The sequence below is a fragment of the Accipiter gentilis genome, chromosome 8, assembly GCF_929443795.1.
Source record: "Accipiter gentilis chromosome 8, bAccGen1.1, whole genome shotgun sequence".
Taxonomy (NCBI): Eukaryota; Metazoa; Chordata; class Aves; order Accipitriformes; family Accipitridae; genus Astur; species Astur gentilis.
The window spans coordinates 24786828-24803532 of record NC_064887.1 but is presented as its reverse complement, the minus strand read 5'-3'; the positions used below and the strand labels follow the sequence as shown (position 1 = coordinate 24803532).

The window sequence follows — 16705 nt, the reverse complement described above, 5'->3', positions numbered from 1 at the left end:
TTTAAAAATGGTGGAGAAAGAATGCATCAGGTCCAATCAGAATCACATAAAGAAAAATATGCTCAAAGTAATTAAAAATCTTAGAGGACAAAAAGAAATATTGTGTTATAAGGTGTGTTATAATCAAGGTACCTACAGTTACTTTGAACCTTGTGACTTTGAGTGGGCTTTGGATAATACCCTAGAAAAAACAGGCTTTTTGTAAAAAAGCAGAAAATGATACTTCCAATACCACATAAAATAAACAGGAAGTCTACATAATATCCTGGAAACTGCTAGTTATCAAGAGAGTTTCAGTTGGAAACTATGTACCTATAAGGTTTAAGATAACAGAATTCTGCTACCAATATCCAGTCCTGTTAGGACTATAGTTTTTCATATTAACATCTTTTAGATTAAACTGGGTCTATATCAGGAACCTCATTTTATACTATTCTGCTATTTACTGTACTTGTTAATCTCTCTGAAATATGTATTTAAACAATATACATGTACCGGTGCACACACTAGTAATGTATAATATGGCAATTCAAATAATTCAAACTCTCCACTGACAGATCACTTTTCTTTCTAAAAGAAGCACCTTAAACATGAAAATTTCCTTCTTAGTTATGCAAAACACACATCAAAAGCTAAATACAAAGATTAAGCTTGATAGGAAAATTCTCTCAGATGTGCAATTGAAGACATTCAAATTGTTTATTAAAAAGACTTGTATATTGTTTTCTTTACAATTAGAGAAATTTCTAACCCTAGATCTATTAAATGCAGTATATAAACACCTGATTTTCAAAGGTCCCAAATAAATGAAGAGTTCACACAATTTTCTTCAAAGCTTTACTGTGTAATGTAACTTTTTTTGTGGTAAAGAAAATGCACCTTGTCCGCAATAAACTTCCCTCAGGAACTGACTAGTTATTACAGTTCTGAGCTAGGGAAAAAGCTTGACATAATACCTTATAGTTACCCTGAAAGCACATCTTCAACAGTTGTCTTTTGACTTTTTCCAGTTACAATAGTCATCTGAAGTGACATCTGAGATATTTATTTGCAGTAAAAACCCAAGCACTTGGGTTGAGTAGCATCGTATTCCATAAGCTGTCTCATTTAAAAGCCATAAGTCTAGGTGGATACTGGTGTGTATGATTCAAGGTGAAAGAACTCAGTACTTAGCAGGGGAGGGAAATGCATTTAGAAAATAACAGCAGTCCAGTTATGAGCTATGGAAATCTATAATCACACTGAGTTGAATGGAAAAAGCCTATGCCTAAAGTGAGATACATGTGCTCAAATCTCCCATTTAATCAGTCAACAATAAAAGAATATCTACCAGTAAACATGTAACCCGGCAAGGTATTGTAAATACTGTGTCTTCTCTTTGGATATAGTCTGTTGCTTTCATAGTATTAGCTACAGCCAATGGAAAAAATAAACAAAGGTATGGGATACAATGTAGGGATATCTTCATTGAATTTACTGAATTTCTTCCAAAATGCCTTATGGATGGGCTATTTAGTATTCATCACCATGATCCTGTACAGCAACGGCTGTTAATCATCTAAAATGTACAGAAAAGGAAAAACATTAGCTCTACAAACAGGCTTATTTTGGCCTCTCGTCATTTTTAGTAGATGAGCTGTTGAGCTTTCGGGGGTGGGGGGATTAATTCTAGTAGTTAACTGTAAATTAAATCAAGTAGGAATTTACTGTCTGGTCTATCTAAGAATCAGTGAAACAGATTCACTTTTCTTCTCTTTTCAAGGTCAGCACTTAGACGACACATAGTCTATATTACACAGTTGTATCATCCAGTCAACATACCAGACAATGAACCCATAATTCAACAAGCTCAGACTTAAGTTGCAGAACAAACACGGAGTTAAATGTGTTTTCCGGTGCTTCTGAATATTGCATTCAGTCATTGCTGCTCCCTAGAAAAACAACTGCCCCCCAGCCACACACACAGAAAGCTCCTCCTTCTCCTCCCCCTGCAGCCTCCCCCCAACCCCTTAATGTAACCCCCAAACCAGAGAAAGGTATAAGTATAGCAGGCAAGGGCAAGACTGAATTCTTGTCATTGCGATGCGGAGTTACCGAAATGACCTTAACAACTCAGTGAGATAAATAGCACTGCTTTGGTTTTACACTGGTGCAGAAGAGACGAGGATCTAACTCCCCTTCTGTTGTTTAACCGATTTTAACAAGGGGAATTGGGGAGGGGGAGGGAGAGGTTTCCAACTACTTTCTGAAAAGGTATCTTTGAAAGGAAAATACATTCTTCAAAAAGGAAGAAAATTAAAACCTTTTCCTCAAGTTTCCTTTCATTTCTTATCTTCCTAAAATACATATATACAGTTTGTTCCAGGAAATGTCTGAAATGCCTTCTGGTAGCTTTTAAGTAAACATGAAAATCTCCTTTTGAGTTCAAAGAGTTTCAAATAATGACAGGGAAGGGTTCTTGGACTATAACACAGATGTAAACAAAGGTCAGGAATTGCTCTCAATAATTAAAATGCATTATCATTACTTTTGGACTTTTAGTCTGCTATCACATAACTGAATTAGACTTCAGCAAAGCTCTAATGTGCTTCCACAGCAATCTTTTCCTGTACACTGAAACCAACAGACCTCAGCTACATTTCTCAGCTAGGAGCTAATGTCTCTGGGTACATGTTACTGTTGCATTTTCATTTGTCAGTAAAGCCTTATTTACTTGCTTCCTGTTATTAATTATGGGAAACAGGATCTCTTCAAACTGTAGGAGAGGCTCTTTTAACTGCTGTCTAGACTTTTCAAGACAAAAATATTGATGAGCCCTTTAATGTTTGTGCAAAGACACAAACTGAGTAAAAAACCCATCCTTACCTCAAACAGCTTAAGACTCCTTATCACACATTCACACACAAAAAAAAATCCTTTAAATCACTCAGGCTCACATCCTTATTGTTAGTCACTGAAGTAAGGTTTTCTTTCATAGTTGGATACTTTCTTCATCTGTCACACTGATTAATTAACAGCTCACAGTATGAGCCCTGAACTTAAATAGCCTACTGAAACAAGGAAGAGAGATCAACATTAATATTTCATAAAAAGCTGAAGAGGAAAAATGCTTTCTTTAGTATGAAGGGATCTACCTTCTAATAAAAAAACCAACCTAATTTCTGTTTGGTTACATTACACAAGGAGATGAAAGCACACAGTCTGCGAAAGGAGATTGCAGCAGAGGATTAGGACAAAAGTTAGAGTAGACTTAAAATGTTTTAAATTAAGCTGTTGGTTGGAAACAACCAGGTCTTGAACACCAGTGAAATAATTTTCATCACTGTTAAAAAAAGCTGGTTTATCAACACACAATAAACAAGTCTATAAACACAGTACCATCACCTGTACAGATACATGGGAAAAAGCATGCAGTTACATTAAATGGAGAGTTGTTAAAACCTTAAACCTAAAGCTATTTTTAGTCAAAACATTTGTAATTTCTCCCCACCCCCACCTTTCCCAAACTGTTACAGTCTGGCAGTTGTCAAGAGTTTGACTTTCCAAAACTATGAGCTCTTCCCCTTTTTTAAGCCCCTCCAGTACTGCTGAGTACTGCAGAAATTACAGATGCAAAAAAAAAAAAAAAAAAAGACAAACGAGTGCAAGGCCCCTCCTCTCCAATGTCTTGACAGTCAGAGCTCCTGCCAAAACATGCCTGAAAGATAGTGAGGAGACAAAGACACAAAGATTCCATTTTCTCTGGGAAAATAGATTTCATGTAGAAACTACCAGGGAGAAGAATAGCATACTAGCACATGTGTCATTTCAAAAGCAGAACAGGAATGAAGGTTTCAAGAAAAAATGAAATCATATTTGATTATTCAGTAAGCTCAACAAATGCTGTTTAACACACAGCTCTTTTTAAAATGCAAAGTGCTACAGGGGGGTGGGAGAGGGAAAGCTCCCATAAAGCTGGAAAAAACATTTTCAGTCTTGGAGAACCTTCAGTTCAACAGTCTCCAAGCTAAGGGCTCACCACTGTTGCTCTAAATCATCTCCTGATAATGCTGTAGCACACATGCAACCAAAACAAAGTAAATCCAACTTTTTTAGTTCAAATCTGTTTTGATGATTCAAATGTGTTTACTATTAAAATTTTCTTCCTCCAGGGTGTCATTAATAAAGATGCAATGAGTTTAAAACCCTGGCACTTAAGCACTTACAAGTTTGCAAGCTTTTCATAGCAACTTTACTACTTTTGGCTTGTTACGCTATCGTGACTGGCGCTCATCACTGAGCTGGAACGGCTCTCTGCCTGTGAGCAGGGAGATCAGCAGTGAGGTGAATGCAGGCAAGCAGAACAGAAGAAAAAGCAAGAACCTGATTTCTCTTTGAAACTAGTCAGAAAGTTGGGAAGAAGTGCAACTGATGGTGGGAAGATTTGGGACGATTCAAGTTTCTCACTACTTTAAAAATAACAAGGATATTTAAAACAAAGGCATATAAGATTTAAAAATATCAATTATTTTAAGTGCAATTCCAATCCATCAGGACTTAGTGGCAAAAGTAGTTACTGTTAAAAATAACAAACTCCCATCCAACTGGGATTTTGGGAAGTAGAGGTATAAAATGGACACTTAGTCATCAGTAAGGTTTTCAAAATGCTCCCAGCTCTAATTACTGCTCATCAACATGTAGCATTCTTACAAACTCTCTACTTATAATAGCCCTTTTTTCTTTTATGTGAGGCTGCTTCTACACAGCTGATGGCAGAGCCACCCAAATTCAGCCAAAGTCTTCCAGTCTTTCAGCAGAAACACTAATGTGGTATAAACAGAACATAGAAAACATTACACAGTGAAAATATTAAAAAAGTGATTAATGCCCTGAATTGACAGGCTTGCATTGAGGATAAAATACAACTGCCAAGAGCTTTCTATAAGAGGGCTCCCAAAGGCCCCCTGCCCTGCAGAGAGCACCACAGGCAGCCAGCCCAGCTCTACCTTCTCCTCACCCTCGCATTCCCCCTCCCTTCAGCCCAGCCATACACCATGGCATTTCCCCAGCCCACCCAGACCCAGGCCATGAGGATGCGGCACAGTTCTCACTCTGAACCCATGTGCTGCCTCAGAGCCCTTGCTCTTCCCTTCTGTCTGCTCCTGAAGACTGCTCTGATGATAGGCTTAAAGAAAGGGCTGGTAATCCTTTGACTAATAAAACCATTTCAGGAGACCAACACTGATCATTGTACAGGGATTGGGGTAGTCAAAAATAATATATGAAAAAACAAAGATTGTGCTGAGAAACAACCCTATTCTTATTGCATCTGTGTTGAAGGACAGGGAACATAAGACCAAACCTTGAACTTACACATTTAGTTAGAAGTTTACATTTATTTTTCATTAAATTTCTTTCACAGCCCTTTGGCTGATCCGACTATCCTCCCACTTGCTAAGTTTAGGAATTTTCTAAGTCTTCATAGCCAGACAGTATCTAAATACTTTTTGTTCTTTTTATGCATTTTTACCATCCAACCATCACTTGGCCTCTCCTCCTCATGTTCCTGCTACCACAAAATCCTCTCATCTGCTCTGATAAAATGCCGTCTTCCTCATGCACAGGTATTCCTGTTTAGTCTCCATTCTCAACCAGACCAAACCACCACCACATTAGTACAAAGGGATCCTAAATGTTGGCTCACTACAGAGATGTGAAAAAAGTCTGCATCTGCCAGTTTGATCCTCTGATACATTTTTTTCCTTCAAAATCTCATAAAGTGGATTCCAACCTCCTCCTGTACTCCACCCATAGAAAGTAGAACTGCTGCTCTTTAACACATAGATCAAGAGTGATTTGTTTGCCTGATTTCCAGAAATACTGGAAGAGAAGGAGACTTAGTTCTGGGGCCAAACTCAGGAAGGACTACTAACAGCAGAGCTATATTTTAAAAAAAAAACAAACAAAACAAACACAAAACAAAAACGTAAAGAAGGCTGCAGTTATTGACTAGGTGAGAGATACAGAGCAGAGAATGAAATAAGAAAAAAGATCTATGAATAAAGACTTACAAACATGCTTTTTCCTATTGTCCTGTTTTCAGCTGGGATAGAGTTAATTAATTGCTGGCTAGGGTTAAACCACAACACCTACACAGCTGGTAAACTCATTCTTCAGACTGCCATTACAAAGGAATCTTCTGAGAGAAAACTCAAGTCATATCAGATTATAGAAACACTGCAGCAGTTGAAAAATATTATCACTTGATTTCACATACATAGTGGCCTGTTCTGTCACTCGGGTAACACTTCCCATCTGAATGCTTTTAAAGATCACTTGAAGATCAAATCCTAGAATTATTTCAACCTATAAAACCTATCGAAAGTCAAAATGAAATCTTGCATCTTTGTCTAATGCCTGTCATTGCAACAGAGTTCATTTTAATGGCCACATGTCCAGGCAATATGTGGCATAGGTTTTGAAAAGGAAGGAGACTTATGTTTTAGCTGGCACTGGTACAGCATAGGTCCTTAGAATAAAGTTTATTAACATTAATGGGCATTATGTAATTAAAGCAGCGTGCTTTAATTCCCTGAGGGGTGGCAGGGGTTTTTTTCATGTCCTGTAAAACAGACAAATAACAAATGTGAGATTTTTAAAAGCTATTCGAAGAATTAAAACTTGCATGTTCCTCTACGAATCATAATGGAGAAAGTGTAGCTAAACAAGATGGATCCGAAATTCTCAAAATGTCTTCCATGCAACTGCATGAAGGTTAATACTACAGACCTGTCTTTTTAAACATGTGCAATATAATTACAGTATTTTGCAGACCACAAGCTCTTCAAAAAGTAATCATTAGAACATTGAAAAGTATACATTTGAAAAGATTTCTTTTTAGATTTAATATAGCATACTTACGTGATACTAGACTTATTTAGATGAGTCCAATTTAATAAGTGGCTTTAACAAGCAACTCATTTGTAACTTGAACCCTGGCATTTTCAATCTTGAATGCCAAGAATTCAGGCGGCCTTGGGAATCCCATCACCTAACCCACTGCACTTCAGGGACAGGGGACTGTCATTTACATAGTTCTTCAGGTGCCTTTGAACATTGGAGGCTAAGGTTGGAACAATTATCAGAGCTATTGAAAAACTGCAGGATTTTTGCAGATTTCATCAGGATTGGCGCATGGTACCAATAAAGATCAGACTATTACCTAGACCTGTATTTGAGTATTTAGTTATAATTATTTTTCTTTAAGACAGAAAATGAATTCAAAACTACACTATGGAAAAAGACCAATGCACACAGGTTTAATATTTGAGTTTTCAGAGAAGGATCTTATCAACACTTATCTGCAGCACTGGAAAATAAGCCTACAGCTCATTTTCTACCAAATTTTTATTGGTTTATATGTCTAAATCTGACAAGAGCAGCAAACCAGAACAGCATGAAACAAAATACCACAGACCAATGTATTTATGATGTTTAAATTATTGAAAATATAAGGCTTATGCACAGTATTGTGTCTCAGTTTAATATTCTGAATAATTTAATTTCACTCAGAACTAACTTGAAGGACATTTTACCTGAAAATCCAAAGAAAAGAATTAGTACAAATAATACAAACCCACTCAGACCTTCATAGTGACACTAGCAATTTTTCCATGGATAATGTCAAGACCAATTATCAACTGATCCATTGAGTATAACCTAAACTATCACACAAATTTTTTTATTTTTTTTCCTTCTAGACAAATCACCACAGTGTTGCAGACCAGCAAATGAAGTGAACTGAGGGCAATTTGACCAACATCACCTGTGTCGGTTCCCCAGAAGTCGATGAAACATGTTATCAGGTCTCCAAGGTACATCCCAGAGATTAGTTGGTTGTGCCATACAATTAGTAAATGAATAAAACAAGCTGTTTTCTTTGATTACATTAAGTTACTTGCAGCAGTGAGAGCTATTACCTCCTACAGAAGAGTGTACCTTCCCGGATTATGATGTTTATTAGCACTTCATTAACAATGTGCCACCTCAGCCAAATGATCAGGCAGCACAGTGGTCTCAGGTACAAGGACAAGATCATTATGAAACTCCACCTGCCTCATTTGGGCAAATCAAGTAAGTACATCTGAACCACAGATTGCACAAATATTTGAATGCTGGTTTTCACCTTGGGCTCTTTGGGTATTTCATGCCAAACCCATAAGCCTCCTTCAGAGGAATCAACAGAGTAGAGACTGAATTAGACAAGTTTTTAAATGACTAAATATTTTTTCTTTTCTTTTCATAAGAACAGGACCCCAAGTAAATGATGCCTTCTAATACAGCACATGAAAGTCTCAATTATGGAAATCATTATTCTAGGCACTATGTGCCATTTTATATTCCCAGCAAGATGTTTTTCATCTCGTCAAGAGTTTCCAAGGCTGTTTAGTGTTTCTGTGTATGCAAAACATATTTAAGGGCCCCAAAAAAGATCTGCTAATTGAAAAAAGCCTAGTCAAGTGGTCAGACAGACTGGAACTTAAGGATTATAGGTAAGGGGGATGAAATGAAGGCTTGGAAACTATAATTTCTCTTTCTTGTGGTATCAGCAGAAGCAGCTGTTACAGACCAGGCAAATTAAAGATGTGGCTAAGCCAGCAGTCTGGAAACAAGACATTGCAAAAACATAACAGCAAGTCATCTGCACCCCACTTTTAAAAAGCTAAAAGTGCTGACCATTTCTTTTTTTCCTCTCTTCCTGTTATTCTTAACTGTCACAAGTATCCTCCAGCTGGTACCCTTCCAGCCCATGTTCACCAGTTCTAATTTCCCACCCCCATCTTTGGGAGTTAGTAGTAATTCCGGAGACTGTGGACAAGTACTCCATAGTGGGAGTTGTCAGCAAACAAGAAAGGACATTTCCAAAAGAAGAGCAGGTGAAATAACAGAGCTGCAGTTCTACTTTTTTTTTTTTTAACATATGAGAGTTGTTCATCAAACATGTAAAAACAATCTTCCCATACTGAACAATATTTACCATTCCTTGAGAGCAGTTTCATCTGCCCAGTAAAATCAGCATCTAGATACAGAAAGCTCTCTGATTAAAAACCAGATTGCCTCCACATTTTTCAGATACATTGCTTAAGTGTCTTGTAATTAACTATTTTCAGAAAAAACTTTTCCTTCTTCAGTTTCTAGTCTGTTTACCCTGAATCTGTTTAAAATAAGTTACAAATCATTTTGCCATGAACTGACAAGGCTGTATATTGTTTTCCATATCAGAAAGTGATGAGGGATTAATGAATTATTGCAAAAATAAGTTATTTAAACAACAAAAACACCTCAAAACAACCTTTTGTCTTTCCTCAACAACAGGTATGGATTTCCTATGAGAAGCATTAGTTGCCTTGCTTCAACACCTTTTAGGTCAACCAGTGTTGCCAATCTAGAATTTTTTTCTCAATTTATATTAGCATAAACCCATGGACTATTTTTGATCTCAGTTTATGCATCATGAATGATTATTACCCCATCTATTTCCCCTTTGTTTATTTGTACTCAAAACAAACCCATCATTTCAGATTTGTGGTAGATGCCTTTTTTTAAGTGCTGCTATTTCAGTACTACGCTAATGATGTTGTTAATGTTGCTACATTGAAACACTGCATCTGATTCCAGGCACACTCAGGCTCTTTGCAAACAATTATTCACTAAATACATTTCAAAAATGTTTGAGATTCATACCATAAATCTTTAACAGACACAAAATGGATACAGGGAAATTAAGTGCCCCATTTCTTATCAGAAATTAATTTTAGGTGGCATGGGGCCTTTGCGTGATGCCTTTACCTGTAGCAAATCAATTGCCATTTTGCATTTTCACACAAGTCTAAGAATCTGAGAGAACAGCAAAAGAATTCTAAAGCATAAACCCTATATTCAGTACAGTTCCCTCCCGCCCCTCTGTTAGAGTGGGTATTTGAGGAGGTTCTTTACATCTCCTCCCACACAGTTTCTCTGCTTCATAAGTTATGGTTTCCATTCTATCTTAGCAAGGAAAAGAGCTAGTAAATTACTTCTAAAGAGTGAACATTAAATCTTTATATTTCTAATTCCCCCAAAACTGGAGGGGCTTGCAGCCAAGTTATTTTGGTGGGGCATAAGGAAGGGACAAAAAGACAATGCTGTGCACTAGTACAGAGAATAGGACCAACAAGTCCTGGCTTTATTGTTACTATCCTTTCCCCTGGAAAATACCTCATTGCAACTCTTGACCAGCAGTGCTGATTTTATTTATTTCCTTTTTAATCTCAGCCTCTAAAAAAACCCCATTGTGTAGAGCATTATTACATTTTTCACTCAAACCTGGCAGCATTATTTAGCAACTGCCATAAAGAGAAAAAAAAAGTGTTCTGCATATATACCTATGATACAGTGATTTGATGGTAGAGGTGGGAGAAACAAGAGGTCTAGGACACCACAGAAAACACTTTTCCAGAGGAAGGAGAACATCAAACCCAGCTGAAACCTATACAAAGTAAGCTACCAAGTCCTGCAAACAACTGTATAGCACACCCATGTGTACGATTGCCACTACAGTTTAACTCCCCCCTCCAAACACACATACACACTATGATACAGCCCTAACATCTGACTTCGTTCCCAGATAAGCACACAGATACAGGTCTGCTTAAGGTTTGTCTTCCTGAAATTTATCTTGAAAAGAAACTCAATTATGAATTTTAAATATATGAATTTCTTATATCAAAGCACAGATACAAAATAGTAGCGTCATGGCCACTATTTCAACTATTTTCAACACTTTCTAAAATTATTTTTAGATTAATAAGCAATTTGAAGTCATAATAAAGAAAATATAGTTAGACATGGCTCTCCTTTAGAGCAAGTTCATACATGAAGGAATCAGGAAAACAGAGGTGATCTGGAAAGCAAAATTCCCCCCAAACTGGGAAGTCAAAAAACCTGTAGTTGTTAACAGCCCACTAAAACCCTCAGTAAAACTAAGCTCAGAATTCAGTCAGCTGGTAATACTGTATTTAATGGACTTGTACAGAGCAGAAATCCATAGTACATAGCCTTATATCTGATGATGTTCACTAACAAATAGCTTTAAAAGAGGTAACATTAACAGGATTGCTGTAAATTTGAAAAGGAACTTGGAACATGCAATTACTGGATAGCTCCAAACTTTATCTGATGGTTTTAGGAGCTACAGAAGAAAACCATCGCAGACAGCCCAACACAAAGAGTGCCAGAAAATACCATACTCGTTTTTTTCTAGGTCTATGTTAGGACATTTGAAGACATTCATGGCTGAACATGATTTCTTTTTCCTAAATCAAGGCTTCCATGACTGAACATCATCGAAGCAGTTATAAAAGTCATACTGGCTCACAACATCCACAGGAACTCAGTAGTGCAGGTGTTCACTGCACACATGTTAAACAGGCAGCACTAAAAACTGTAAAACCAGGTCAAAGCAAAACCAAAAAGGACCCAAAATGAAGAATTTCACATAGAGAACTGGAATAAAATGTAGAAACCATCTTTTCTCCAGGTCAGCAAGCTGAAAGCATTAAGAGAAAAAAGCAGTATGCAGCAATCCACACACAATAGGTCTTGAGCATTACTTCCTTTTATTGTGTATTGCATTTATGGGGCACTAGACTGTTCTAAACAGTATCCAAAGCATACTTTCAAGTCCAGCCAACAAACATCTGAATGTCACAGCAGTCTTTCAAGAGAAAGTTACAGTGCTGTGAGTTTTTAAAGACAGACTGAAATATTTCAAAGAGATCAAATATACCCCAGTGCTACCTCCTCTTGTTCCCTTGAAATAGAAATGAAGAGCAGCTTATCTGGAAAGCAGAATCTAATTAAAAATTATCTTTAATAAAAAATAAAGGAGCAAAGCACCAGTCTTTAAACAAGGTGGAAACCTATCTGGAGATGGACAGCAATGTCTTTCTTTTTTGCAAAGTAATGATTCAGAAGCACACCCAAAACACATTCAAGTGACCAATATTAAACCAGTAAGTACTAAAAATGAGGTGCATCCTACAGGAGCATGATCCAGCCATCACCTTCCTTTCCCTACTGATAGAAGATTTACAGAAAAACAGACATATCTGTATTGGAGAACATGAAAAACATAATCTGTAATATCTTAGCACACATGCTGAACTTTTTGAAAGACACTAATGATTTCAGTTACAATTTGTACTTCAAAAGAGACTGTAATAGTCAACAATAAAATTAAGCTAAGGTTTTGCGTGTTTTTGTATGAATGGAAGAGAGATTCCGATCTCTCAGATCGATTATTTTTATGCTTCCACAAAGAGTCACTTTGGCCTTATGTACAGGATTTTTTTCCTCACACCTGTTTTTTTTTTCCTGTTTGGTTTTGTAATTTTAAAGCAACTCTCACATTGTCAACAGTAGTTCTAGTTTTCACTATGCATAAAGCAAAATATTAAGTACATACACAAGTGCACAGACAGCAAGATGCTTCTTTGCAAGACTCAGCAGAATAAATGCAAGAATTTTCCATTGCTCCAAACAGCTCTTCAGCCACAGCTACTGCATCTTTCTCTCCATATGTGTACAGTTGTTTCACCTTATTGCTAAAGGCAAAGTCTATATCATTATTGTAGTTTTTTCTTTACTAGAGACAACAAAAACAATAGATCTATGCATTACTTTTAAGACTGATAAGAAAAAATATCTCAGAGAGTTAAAAATAGATCTTGAATTTTTTTATTCTGTGTTAGACTAAAGAGAGGTATGTCTAAATTATTTTAATTTTCTTTTGGGGAAAGGAGGTCATAACAAGGGAAAGAGGAGGAGAAAAACTAGGCAGCAGCATCACTTTCCAGATAGATAGCAGTCTGATCATTAAGACTTTCACACAGGCCCTTCAACAACAACAACAGAGCTTTGACATTCCAGAGGCACACCAAAAACACCAGGCTATCAGCCATTCTCGGGCAGCAAGGGGTCTTTTTTCTTCTCCTCATGCAAAAGGCCTTCCCAGAAAAATGTCCATTGAAAAATATATTTCTTCAAAACATCTTGTGTTTTCCCCACAGGGGAAAAAATATATTAAATTTTCAACCAGATGTAGTTACAGTTTTGTATACATCTGCAATTGCAGGAAAAAACTAACAGAATGAGAAAAAACATTCTTTCTATAAAGTTCTAGTAATACCTTTAATCATATTACAAGCTGAATGCATTACATTAATTTGTTAAATTAACACAGTTGAACTTTTAGATCAAACAGAGAAGAGAGAGAAGATTGTGATCCAACAAAAGCATGTTATAAAAACACTGCTGTTCAAAGCAGACCAAGTATTTTCTTGTGCTTGAACCCTAACAAAGGGGGTTTTCCTTAAGGCAGTTATTAGGTGTTTTGCCTTCATTTTTGTTACTTTTTTTTTTAATGGTAACATATCAGTTCTGCTGCTTTGTTAAATATACTAATCTGTTCTTATTCATGTGAACAGCAATTTTCTTAGGACACTTTTTTTGGTACTAGTAATAGCTGTGATAGGATTGCTTTCTCAAGTTCACATTTTACAGAGGACCACAAACCTCAGAAGACTGCTGTGTGGAAGAAACACTGGGCCAATCTATCATGTTGATATTACACGAAGCATAGCCCAGTTTGGTATTCTTTCTACTTTGAAGGAGTCTCACATCAGGTAGTGGAAGCTAACTTATTTCTTTCTTTGCTGTTGAATTACTTTTTTCCAGCACTCCCCCTTTAAGCACAATTCACATTTTAAGATTCTAGAGAGATAACTGCTGCTGCCAAAGGGCCACATAAGATGAAGCTGTTCCACCGCACTATGGGGAAAGGCGGCGGCTGGTTACAGGGACCCCCACACCTTTCCAATTCTCATATAGCCAAGTAAACTCCATTATAATTGATGCAGTATGCAGAAAGCAGAAGAAAGGGCTAATTGAGTTTAAAAGCTATACAGTTGCAACCTCATTTAGGAGATGCCTCCAGGCTTGCCTGAGCATTTAGTAATAAACCTAGACCACAAAGCAAAGTGAATATTCAATTCTACATGGCCAGAAGGGAGAGAAGATCCTTTTCTCCATACTCCTAAGCCCATGTTAGGCCCTCCAGTCTTTCTACAGCAAAGTAGGATTCTAGGAATCCAGGAATCATCCTCTCCATTTTTCTTGTCCTGTAGGCAGAGCTGGATACTGTCACTATGATCCTGATTACATATTTCTATTACAATGATACATACATCAGCATCATCAGCTGAAATCAAGGCCCTTTTTTTGCTACATCTTGTAAAAAAAAGCCATTTTCAGGCTAAGCAGGTTAGGAAAATAGAAGTGGCCACACAGAGTTCAGAAACAGAAAAGAAATTCATGTTTGGCATTTCTCTTCTGCCACAAGTGGCAATTATAGCTAGTGCCTAAGAAGGTTTCTGCCCTTGATCAAGTGCTCACCAAGGCATTTAAAATCATTTAAATGATCTGTAGTGATGATTTGAAACAAGATAATCCACAACCAGAATATCCACAGCATTTAATGGAATAATTAGGTGTGGAAGGAATCCAGGATCAACCTCCAAGCCAGTCATGAACATGTTCAAGATTTGAACACATACACATACAACCATGGTAGAACTTATTCAGAAATAATGCCAAAAAGATGGGAACAACAACTACAACTAAAGTTGTTCTCACATTCTTTGTTTTCACTGAACCCAAGCTTTATTAAGATTTTAGCATCCTATAAAAACAGCCCCATGAAACAGTGGGAGAAACGCCAGAGCTGAACTTGTAGAAACACTTCCTTAGATGTGTTTCTCTTCTTCTCCTCTATACATACACACTGTAATCATGACTAGCGCAAGCAAGTAGCATGATGAAGGTGAAGTGTCTAGACAAGTCCTATGAGGAGCGGCTGAGGGAACTAGGGTTCTGTAACCTGGAGAAAAGGATGCTCAGGGGAGACCTTATCACCCTCTACAACTTCCTGGAAGGAGGTTGTATCAAGGTGGGTGTCAGTCTCTCTTCCCAAGTAACAAGGCATAGGGCAAGAGGAGACAGCCTCAAGTTGCACCAGGGGAGGTTTAGATTGGATATTAGGAAAAATTTCTTCACCAGAAGTGTTGTTGAGCATTGGAACAGGCTGCCCAGGGAAGTGGTGGAGTCCCCATCCCTGGAAGTATTTAAAAGACCTGTAGATGCGGCACTTAGGGACATGGTTTGGTGGTGGACTTGGCAGTGCTAGGTTAATGGCCAGATTCAATGATCTTAAAGGTCTTTTCCCACCTAAATGTTTCTGTGAATGGCAGGTTCAAATCATTAGCCATGTTACCTTATATGCTGCTTTAGATACTAGTTAATTCCCCCATTACTTGGGATCTGAGATGCCATTATCATATCCTCAAATCTAAGTGCTTCTTGAACTCATTTGAGCAGTATGAATGCATTTAGACTGCAATCCACGATACAGTTTCCATCATACTGTATATACACATCACTACAGCCACAGCGGAAGTATTTCAACAGATACAACACTATTAGATAGCCAAATCATATCCTTGCAGTCCAACAATTACAGCACCACTCCATACAGCAAAACAGTAACATCTGGAATTCTGCTCTCATGAGGGCAGCTGGGACTGCACTGCTATATTGGGAAGTGAACTGTGCTCTCTCAGGGTTTAATTGTTACAGAATATACTCAGGGCTTTTAGCAGAAAAGTAACAACTATTTTGGTTACTGAAGGAATTACTTGTGTACAAGGCATTTATTAGGAAAAAATTATTTAAGTGCATAATGTGCTTGTACAGCATGGAGAAATTGTGCATGTTCACTCTATATTCAAAATCCAGTTGAGCATGAAGAATAGTTCCCTTTCATTCCACAAATTATATCTTAAGTAGAAAAATGTTATACCTAAGACTGATTTTACCAAACCTGCCACTAAGAAGAGTTTTTTCACTAACACATATTCTGATCTTATTTAAAAAACAGTTTGGGAAATTGCTAACCATTACTTCTCTCAAGTTGTGTTTTGGTTTCATGTTATTCCTCACAGAGGCTTTGTGGCAACAAGTGCAAGAAAAATCACTCGTTTCTCTTCAGACAAATTCTGTTATATGACAGGGAGGTGACCACTTGCAACCTTGATCCATATCTGGTAAATGAGGCCAGGTGAGATTAACTTCTTACCATAACAGCTGTCACATCCTCTCTAGCTTTTTCCAACACCCATGCACACCTGTACACATTTTTCTTCTTCTGTGCAGGTAAATTACAGGACTGTGGCTCACTAAATATTACATTACTTCTCATTTGGCTTCACAGATCCCCCGGGACTGTAGGCACTAGATACTACTCAAATACTATCTGTCTGTTCTGTGTGAAGTACATGCACACCATCCTAACATCTCCAAATGCTCTTAAATTGTGAGTTAATCCTTGAGCTTTTTCATTTCTTCATATTTATTTTTCCACTTCTTTCAGCAACTGATTAATTTTTCTGCTGATTATGCTGTTGCAATATTTTTCAGAGTACAGAAAAGGAGATGCAACATTAAAGACCATAAATCCTTCTTTCATTCAGAGTCTTTGAAGCAGTATGAGTAATAATACTACAGTTAAGATATCAGTACCAGTCCATCTCCATGAAGTATATATTTTGTGATCTTGAAGGCACAAATTATG

The 16705-nt window shown here is 37.3% G+C and overlaps 1 long non-coding RNA gene across 4 annotated transcripts in view; it reads left to right on the top strand.

Annotated features, from left to right (window-relative positions):
* LOC126041691 (uncharacterized) overlaps window positions 1-16705 on the top strand; it is a 65254-nt gene that overhangs the window by 23021 nt on the left and 25528 nt on the right. For all 4 annotated transcript variants that reach the window (XR_007506974.1, XR_007506973.1, XR_007506976.1 and 1 more), the window contains exon 3: window positions 7740-7853. This is a non-coding gene — a long non-coding RNA (uncharacterized LOC126041691). The remainder of the gene's footprint in view (window positions 1-7739; window positions 7854-16705) is intronic.